Raw genomic sequence first — 11,168 nt, 5'->3', positions numbered from 1 at the left:
ACTACTAGGCCAAATACTTTCAAACTTTAACTAAAATGTTCCTTAAGGTATCTTGTTTATAAAAGGAGTAGGTCCAGTAAGACCCCTTTTCGGCCCCAAAATATAGCAGTTTTACAAAATTGTTAAAATGTAAACTTTTAGTTATTTATTGGATAGTAGAATGGTTCTGCTACATAAATATGGACTGTTTTTGACAATACAATGCACATATATTGGGTACTAGCACCAATAAGTCATGCTAAATTACTGAAATCTTCACAATTCCAGCATTTTAGTTAAATTTTAGACGGTTTCCGTGTAAAACGAAAGTGGCCGCATTCGTGTTCATCCAAAATATTGAAATGGAAGTTGTATTTGATGATAATACATAACATATATAAAGATTGAGGATGAACACGGATGCGGCCACTTTCGTTTTTGACAAAAACCATCTAAAAAGTGACATTTTTTCGCATATTTGGTAGATTTTTCATATTTGAGCTTGAATCGGAGCGGTTTTAATGACTAAATAAGTTAAAATCTTTCAAATAAATTAATTGAATCATATGAAATAGACACTTAAGTGTTTAAAAAGTGGTCAAAATCTTTCGTCAGATGAAACTGAAATTTGAGGCCAAAATCGGTCCTTACCGACCCTACTCCTTTATCCAAAGTTTTGATCCATCGACAAACATGGCCGCCATGGCTAAAAATAGAAAATAAGGTGAATTGCAGTTTTTGGTTTATATCTCAAAAACTAAAGCTTTTAGAGCAAATCTGACAAGGGTTAAATTGTTAAATTTGTCAAGATCTATCACCCAAAAATTTTCAGACGAATCGAACAACCCATTAATGAAATTTTGCTGTTGTTTGTTGTTTTCTTGACTATTATTATAGATACAAGTACACACCCGTGATATCGCGGGTCCGTGACCCGCGATATCACGGTTGAATTAAAGTATATAACTATGCCTAAGCCTTATTTTAGTAATTGGTATTGTCATCTGATAAAGTCATGTCGATTATAAGATACACAGTTTTCTCTGCTTTCAAATCTTTCTGTTTGAACCCGTCGACCTGGAACTTATCAATTATTGGAAATATTAATTATTTAGAAAACAAAAGGTCCAGGCTATCCAGGAATGGGGTATTTTTTAATCAACAGCATTGTCCTATATTAGTTATCTTAGAAAGTCTTGCTGATTGCTGAATAAAGCTACAATAGGGAACAATTTGACAATGATTGAATTTAGTAGTGTCAGCCCTTTGATTATGACCCGTGTATATAGCAAAATCCTAAATACACCGTTTGGTGGTGCGCCTGTCAAATGCGGAACGTACAGATAAGGTAATAGCTAACAGGTGAATATACTATTGGTATCGGTATCGGATTAGACCCGGAACTTGTTAATTATTGGAACTATTAATTATGTGGAAAACAAAAGGGTCTGGAGTGGTGTAATTTTTAATCTACACCATTGTCCTATATTAGTTATATATAGAATTGAATTCTTTGATTTGTCGTTTTTACCCGATGACGGCTGACAAATTGGACCTCGTAATTTTAGTATTATAGATATATTAACTGTAAACAGCAATAATGTTCAGCAAAGTAAAATCTACAAAAAAGTTAAATGACCAATATTTTCAAATGACCCCTTAAGGACTTATTGTCCTTTAAAGACAAGTTTACACAATTTGTTCATCAGGTTTGCTAACATTTAAAAATCTTCTGCTCTGAAACTATTGTGCCTAATACTTCTTAACTTTAAAATATAAAAAAGAATATGTGGTATGATTGCCAATGAGACAACTGTCCACAAGAGACCAAAATAACACAGAAATTAACAACTATAGGTCCCCGTACGGCCTTCAACAATGAGCAAAGCCCATACCGCATAGTCATTGTTGGGGAAAAGTTTTTTTGTTATCATATCTGTGTTTCTTTTTTAATGCTTCTAATTATAATTAGTAAAGTGGTGTATCTTGTTGTGTTTTTGTGCATTGGTGATTTTTCTTGCTTAATGATAAGAAAACGTAAAAGAATCCCGATGTGAAAAAAAAGTATGGACAACAACCAATAAGAAAATGTTGGAACGAGACAAAGAAACTTGGATACACTTTATTTTTATGTAAAAAATGACCAAACCCCACACTTTACAAAGTCTTTCTCGTCCGATTACAATCCTGAAGTACATTGTTGGTATTAACGTCGGAAAGCATTATCATATATGATCTACTAGACTTTGATAATAATAAATACAAATTCAAAGTTGATGTGATAAAACTGTCGGAAAATCAGGAGCCTACATGGATATTATTCGAACATTGCCCTTTTCAAGTTAGCTGTAGTCAAGTCCTACGGTTTCTCAAAATTAAATTGTCCACAGAGCTTTGAATGTAACGCCCTTAAAAGAATATTCAAACTAACAAGTCGAAAATAAATTGACAACAACATGGATAAAAGAAAAAAGACCAATAAACAAAAGTACACAAAACACACACAAATATAAAATTTAAGACTGATCAACACGAAACCCACAAAAAACTGAAGTTGTTCCGTATTTAGAGTGCATTTCTTTCTAACAAAAACGATAAAAACGGTTCAGCGAGCACATGTTTATATCATTAGTTTCTAACATATGTTTGCAAAGTTTGCATAAACTTTGACAAACTATAAATTCGCGAAAAATGCGTCTACAGTTTCACTGTTGACAAGCGGATGATGGTAACCAGTGGCGTAGCTAGACAAATGTTGAAGGTGAAGCCCAAATCGGCAGGGGGTCTGGGGGCCGCTTAAGGCCCCCAGTGGGTCCAGGGCAAAGCCCTGATAGGGGGCCAGGGGGCAAAGCCCCCGGAAGCTCCTGGATTTTAGGGTTTTAGACCCACAAATATTAACTGAAAATATTGAATGTTAAGGTGTAGTCAAAAGCATTTTTGTTTGATACAAGTCAGATAATTTTGTGAAAAAATATATATTGTTCCTCAAAGAAACTGTAAAAACCAGGAGATTCCAGTGGGATAAAAAGGTTATATTTGCCAAGACCAGTGTCTCGCCTGCTTTAAGACTCTAATAAATGTTTTAAGAACTTTAACTGCAGACTGTATGTAACTGGATGAAAAACTAATACCCCGTTCACACTATGCCTTTTTAAACCGGGTTCGACCCGAATTAGTTAATCCGGGTTAAATTTAGGTAGTGTGAACGCCTTAACCAGGGGCGAACCCGGATTAAAATTACCCCTCATTTGAGGTGGAGTTAATGTGGGGCGAACCCGGGTTAACTACCTCACTTCTAAATGTGAACGCAAAGTGAAGTTAATGTGAGGTCGTTGCTTTAGTGACATATATGACGTTTGCTTAAATTTATAAGTCTTCAATGTGACGTAACTATTACATGACGTCATATATTGAATGAAGTCATATTTTGACAGACGTCCAGTTACAATATTTACTGGGTCAAGAATTATATAACCCATATTAAATTAGCGACAGCAAGATGGATATTTATAAGTGTATCAATCTATGTTGAAAATCCTGCATAATGACAAACGGTGAAACCTTTAACGTTATATATCATTTCCGTCGCTTTTTCGGGGATAAAAATAAAAAGCACAGAAAGTGGTTGATCAGTGGTAATCGAACTCCTCCAAAGCGGCCAGGAGTGCCGTAAAAAAATCAGACTTTAAAATAATGCATCTGTAATGAAAAAAAAATGTAAATATGTACAGTGGACAGATGCGGGTTACAATTTTGGCGCTAAACATTTCTCTTTTTGTTGAGAGGGAAAATCCCAAACCGGGTTATTTTTTTATCAAGTGTGAACTGTGGTAATTAATTCGGGTTAATTAACCCGGGTTCGACCCGGTGCAGATTTTATAGTGTGAACACGGTATTAGTCCATATATAAGTAATATACGGAAAAACAGGAAATATATTTTTTTTTAATTTCCTTCTAGATACTAGCTTTTGATCATATTCAAGCTTCTGTCCAAGTTTGGTAGAAATCCAGGGTTGTTTAAGAAAGTTATTAAAATTTCAAAAACTTTAACCACACAGTGAATATTTCTGGACGCCGCCGCCGCCGACGACGACGGAATATAAAGATCGCGTTTGTGACAAAAGTCGCAGGCTCGACAAAAACCACACCATTAAAAATTGTTTGGTGATGAGATGTAAACAATATATTCAGGTTAATATAATGGGTACCCAGGTTAGGGCAGGATGGTGCCTTCAAATTAGTTTAGCCCCGCCACATTCGGTATGTGCCTGTCCCAAGTCAGGAGCATGTAATTCAGTGTAATGGTTGTCGTTTGTTGCTTTATCATATTTGTTTTTCTTTCATTATTTTGTACATGAATCAGGCCGTTAGTTTTCTCGTTTGAATTGTTTGTGTGGATATGAATTATTAAAAGAGCCAAAGCAGGGACTTTCTATACTAACTAGTATAGACTGTCCCTGGTCAGAGTCAATCTCTCTCACCAACAAAAAAGCAAGCCTAATGTCAATTACTTTATCAATGGACGTCTCCTTGTACGCGTGAAGGATACATCTATAGCCCCGAAAGTCGTTCGGTTGTCATCGTATAACGCAGATATGTTTTAACCCGGCACATGACACTGAAACTGCGTTGATTCAGCGGTGAAATTGGTCACAGGCATTGTCAATTCTGCGTTGCGTTGTAAATAGCAGAACACCCTGCAGACACAATATTCGTCTGCTATAAAAAGAGGGGGAAATAAAGCGCTGGTGATGGGAACGAACGCCGAGAGTCTGAGAAGTGATATCGACTCGTTGACTTCTACAACTTTTTGTTTATTTAACCGCACAGTGCCCATTTATTTTCCCCTTCACTTTCTTTCACTCGGAGTCTCCTCCCTCTCTCTCATACCTCTAGCTCGTTTTTATTTTTTATTATTTTTATTATGATTTTTTGTTTTTGACAAAACGATGTTGAAGCCTTGGCTTCCGAGCTTCCGCCTAGCTACGCCACTGGTAACTGTAGTATTTGTCTGAATAGATAGTAAAATTGTATAAGATACCGTGAAAAAATTTTACAAGACAGTGTTATTTGTAAGTGGTCTTGATTTATTTTCGATTGTCTTCTTATTAGAATATGTGTGGATATCCAAGTGTGTACAGGTGTACATGTGTATTTGTTGAACAATCTAGCTTTAGAGGCAGTTATTTCATTGTGCATTAAATTCACATAGAAAAAAAAATGCTCCTGCTCTATCTATATGTCCGTTATATTTTATCCCATTATTCTCTCTTCTTTGAATTTTAACATCCCATTATTTTTTATATCCCCCCACCCCCCATATTATGATCTATTCATTTTTGTCCATTCTGTCTTCTATTTCCATTATTTTCTGTTATATCAACACCCCATCCAGACCCTCATTCATGTGTACTACAGGCATCATTATTTGTCTAATAAGAACGAGATTTACATTTTTGTCTTTAAGTTGTAGTTTAAATATATTATTCTCTATTGTTATCCTATTGTTTTTTATTCCCTTTTTGTGTCCATTCTGTTGTCTGTGTCCATTATTCTCTAATATATATAACAATCCCATCCAGAACTTCATTCATATATATATGACAGCATCGTTATTGGTGAGTTATAGGAAAAATATTTAGAACGAAAATTAAATCTTATTCTTTTAGCTTGTAGTTTACATATTGTTTAAATCTGAAGGAGATACTACAAAGCCAATTAAAAAATACTTACATTTTCAAAGTATGTATTCAAATAAATCCCGACAAAACAATTTAAATTATGTTAAAATGAGAAGAAAATAAATGTAAATTAGATCTGTTTGTGAAAATACACATTTGTGGACATATTTTATTATGTTTAAAAATGGTTGTGGAAGAACACATTGTTTTTTTGGCAATTAGTTGAATTAATTTAATAATAGTTTTTCTCTAAAAACTTAAGACACTGTGCAAAGGGAGGCAAATCAAATTTTCCAAAAAAGGTGCCGTATCGCCAGCTGATGGTGCTATATCAACAGGTGCTCAATCAGCAGGCGAGTGATCTAGACCTTACTGCCTTTGTTTATAACAAAATACAACAGTAACAGATCATAACAGTTCACCAATTAGAATAATATGAATAATATTGAGCCATTCATTAAGATTTAAACAGGGTCTGTGGTTATTACATTGTGCAAGCTGATTTTAAAATCATTTCAAGTCATCAGGAAATAGAGCAGTGGAATCCAAGAGTTCAATTTTATTATTAGGTTGACTAGGATTATCGTTGTCAGTATGCCTATTACCAATTTTCAATGTTGAGACTACAAAATTTCTAATCAATTTGAACTATATTTACAAAAGTGGTCTTTCCAGGTCTTAACGATAACAGATAGGAAGTAGATTATATATATATATATTAGTTTTTGTATAAAAATACAAAAGATTATCCTCTCAAGATCATCGTTGTGGTATGAATTCTGAATGAAATCCATGTAGCTAATTTGCATGTATGCTCTTATTCTGTATTATAGGCATATATTCTAATTTGATAATGGTAACATGAGAAAGCCTGATAATTTCATTCATATTATGCTTCACATCTAGTGTAAATATATTATATATGTTGCTTTAAAAGTTTGGTCTACCGACAAGTTCATAAATTAAAACGAGAAATATATGTTTCGTATATTTAAAATTGAGAAAGGAAATGGTGAATATGTCAAAGCGACAACCACCCGACCATAGAGCAAACAACAGCCGAAGGCAACCAATGGGTCTTCAATGTAGCGAGAATTCCCGCACCCGTAGGTGTCCTTCAGCTGGCCCCTAAAATATGCATAATAGTACAGTGATAATGGACGTCATACTAAACTCCGAATTATACACAAGAAACTAAAATTTAAAATCATACAAGACTAACAAAGGCCAGAGGCTCCTGACTTGGGACAGGCGCAAAATTGCGGCGGGGTTAAACATGTTTATGAGATCTCAACCCTCCCCCTATACCTCTAGCCAATGTAGAAAAGTAAAAGAATAACAATACGCACATTAAAATTCAGTTCAAGAGAAGTCCGAGTCTGATGTCAAAAGATGTAACAAAAGAAAATAAATAAAATGACAATAATACATAAATAACCACAGACTACTAGCAGTTAACTGACATGCCAGCTCCAGATCTCAATTAAACTGATTGAAAGATTATGTCTTCATCATATGAATATCAGGTACAATCCCTCCCGTTAGGGGTTTAGTATCATACTATCATAAAATATATGAGAAGAACATAACCCGTGTCATGCCAACAACTGTTTTTTTAGAAATAAATGTGTTTAGTTCCGATGCAAAGACCCTATCAGTGAATCAATGTTAAAGCCAAAATATGCAATCTTTAATGACCTGACAACAGTATCGTAACTATATCCCCTTTTAATAAGTCTATTTAAAGGTTTTGTTAGTTTCTGAGGAGAATACTGGCATTTTTGTGCTTTATAAAGAATATTTCCATAAAATTTTGGATGTGAAATACCTGAACGTATAAGATGTCTGCATGTTGAGTTATATTTACGAATTATTTCCTTATACCGGTGATAAAATTTAGTAAATGTTTTGACCAGTTTGTGATATCGAAAACCCTGGTGTAATAATTTTTCAGTAATACATAAATTTCTCTCGCTAAAATCTAATACATTGTTACATACACGAGCGAATCGTACAAGTTGAGATATATAAACACCATAAGATGGTGACAAGGGAACGTCACCATCTAAAAATGGATAATTAACAATAGGAAATGAAAAATCATCTCTTTTATCATAAATTTTTGTATTAAGCTTCCCGTTTATGATATAGATATCAAGATCGAGGAAAGGGCAGTGGTCATTGTTATCATTAGCTTTATTTAAAGTAAGTTCTACAGGATAAATTTCTTTAGTATACATACTGAAGTCGTCATTATTTAGAGCCAATATATCATCCAAATATCTAAAAGTATTGTTAAATTTTTGTATCAAATGTTGTTTTGATGGGTCTTTGCTAATTTTAGTCATAAATTGTAACTCATAACAATACAAAAACAGGTCCGCAATAAGTGGTGCACAGTTAGTCCCCATTGGAATTCCAATAACTTGACGATATACGGAATCTCCAAAGCGAACAAAAATGTTATCAAGTAAAAATTCAAGTGCATAAATAGTATCAAAGCATGTCCAATTGACATAGTTCTTTTGTTTATTGCTACTAAAAAATGATCTAAAAGAGTTTGAACATATGTACTCGCATTCCGACTTTTTAAATGCCCAGTTAATTAGGGATGTGAATTTTTTCTTAATAAGAATATGAGGCAAAGTGGTATATAGGGTAGAAAAATCAAAACTTTGAACAGATTCAAAATCACCAATATATGCATGCAATTTATCAAGTACTTCCAACGAGTTTTTGACACTCCAAAAGTAATTAATTCCACTATTTTCAAAGGCCTTATTTGAACAATTTATTATCAGGTTTTTTATTGTACCAAGTGTACTAGTAAGTAAAACAGACAATTTAGTAGTTGAACAATGGCTGGAAGATGAAATAAATCTATATTTGTAAGGTTTTTTGTGCAGCTTCGGAAGCCAGTACATAGTTGGGACTTTCATTGTGTTTGGTTCTGCTTGTAAAGAAGTAGCTAAAAGTTTATGTTTGTTACAGATGTCGTTTTCTGAAAATGAAGTCAGTTGGAATGTTGGTGAATTCGTGATTTCCTTTTGCAGAACCTCTATATAAAATTTACTTCAAACAATAATGATATTATTAGCAGCTTTATCAGCCGGGACAAAAACAAATTCCTTGGCTAGTTCTGTTAGTTTATTTTTGATACGCGAAATAGGGTTTTTATAGTTTTTGTTGAGGGTAAAATGTTCTTTAAAATGTTGTATTCGAATATCAACTATCTTCATTACTGAATTAATAAAAGAGTCCAAAGATTTTTTGTCAGCTTTTTCCCGTTTTACCCATTTCAAACAGTAGGCGCGGAGTGAGTCGTTGATGATATTACGACACTCATTCCAGTTAATAGTTGACGGGGGACGATATTTAGGTCCTTTACTGAGGAATGATTTTAACTCTCGGTCTTGAACGATGTTAAGGTCTCCTGTTATAACATGGGAAATTGGTCCATAGGTGTATTCTGAATTACTGCAATTACACGACATAGGTGTATTTTCAGTGATATTTACATCTTTACACAATTGGCTATAATTAAACACATATTTTCGGGTAGATTTCTTGTAAATATAACAAATGAGAGGGAGTTCAGTATTATCAAAATATCCAGGAATTTGGTCTTTAACAGAATGGTCGTTAAAAATACCGGCAATATTTACAAAATCAAAACCTTTATTGACATACTTTATTTTAATAAAATGTTTTTTATGATCTTCAGGGCGATCAATTTTTGGAAACAGTTTAGAATAACAATATGCCATTATAATTTGGACAATTTCATACTTAGGACTGTAATATGAAATTGTGTTGCAATCCTCTAAAATTTTATTTAATTTATTTATAGGTAAAGAACAAAGCTTGGTTAACAGATAATGTCTGCCGTTGTTTTTTGAAATGGAAATTAGGTCCGAAATATTTGTATGGTTGGTCCGAAATTTTCTTTGATTGCGATTTTTTCTGCGTCCATGAGAACGATTTTTACGAACAGTTTTAGAAACTATATCCAAAATGTTAACAGAATCGGTTCTTGATATATTGCCAATTCCCATGATATTATCATTAAGACCGAGAGGGTAGACTGTCTGTAATTTTTTAATCCAATTTAATTCATTTATTTTTCGTGATCGTACAAACTTGGAATGAGATTCACCAGGCTGCTTATTTACTACTTCTAAAGGTTGAACTGTTAAATATTTAATAGGATGACTGTGCTTCTTAAGATGTTGATAAATGATACTTTTGAATTTATTGGGTCTTTTAAAACGATACAGGTGTTCTTGCGTGCGTTTAGATAAATATCGCCCAGTTTCACCTACGTACTGAATACCGCATCCCGGTTTGTTTCATGTGAGTAAATAAATAATACTGTTTGTTTTTCAAGTAATATCAGTTTCAAAATTAAGAGAAAATGTGCGACCATTAAATGTGGACCTTACTGTATTGTTGGTGGAAAGACGGGGACACGTAAGTCATTTTTTGGCATGACACTTATCGATAGAAGGGTAACCACGATTTTTATTGTTAAAAACGTTAGCTATAGTAGTATTTTTAGATAAGCGATTCTGAAGATTGAGACGTGTAGATACCCTTTGAACGAGTTTAGTATTTAATATTTTTCCATTTCTAAGCTTCATATTTGTTTTTTGGTATGTAGATTTATTACAAAGGAGCAAAGACTGGCGTCCAGAATATGAACCATCACACAGTAGATTAAATTGTGTAAAAATGATAAAACTGTTCGGCTCAAGACGTCAAATGCTTATTGTCATAAGTTACCCGACAAATTTAAAAAAAAGAAAGGGTATATCAAGGTAGCGACTGACGTCTGACTAAATAGATGAATGGGGCTGAATATTAAAATACTACTTTTTGATAGATATTCCTAAAGTAATGAACATAGAGAAGTTCTCGCTCGGACACACACTCCATAATCTAGTATAATATAAGAGCATAAACCTTAAGCACGGGGAGGCACTCTACTGTCTCCACACGGCACTAAAGACAAACTCTGTTTGTATAGACCAATAGAATTATTATATACATTGTACTACATAAATTTGTACCAACAATATGCTTCAGTTGAAGTCCAAGGCATACCATTTAATTTTAATCATTGGTTTGGGTTGGATTTTCCAGAACTATATCTTGTATACATGCAGCTGTTAAATAAATTGGGTATATAAACCAGTAAACGTAATACCGAATAAAATTCTAAACTTGGTGCTTTTTGTCGAGCTTTAATTTTAGAAGGTGGAAGACCTGGATGCTTCATACTTTGTATATGGGTGCCTAATGTAAAAGGTTTCCGTCAGTCACATGTCCAATGTCCTTGACCTCATTTTTATGGTTCAGTGACTACTTGAAAAAAAGTTATGATTTTTGAAATGTTAAATTCTCTCTTACTATAAGTAATAGGATAACTATATTTTATATATGCGTATCTTGCAAGGTCCTCATGGCCGTCAGACAGTTTTCACTGTTCACCTTGACCTCATGTCATG

Source organism: Mytilus galloprovincialis, chromosome 7 (genome assembly GCF_965363235.1).
Source record: "Mytilus galloprovincialis chromosome 7, xbMytGall1.hap1.1, whole genome shotgun sequence".
NCBI lineage: Eukaryota > Metazoa > Mollusca > Bivalvia > Mytilida > Mytilidae > Mytilus > Mytilus galloprovincialis.
This window is presented reverse-complemented; position numbering follows the sequence as displayed.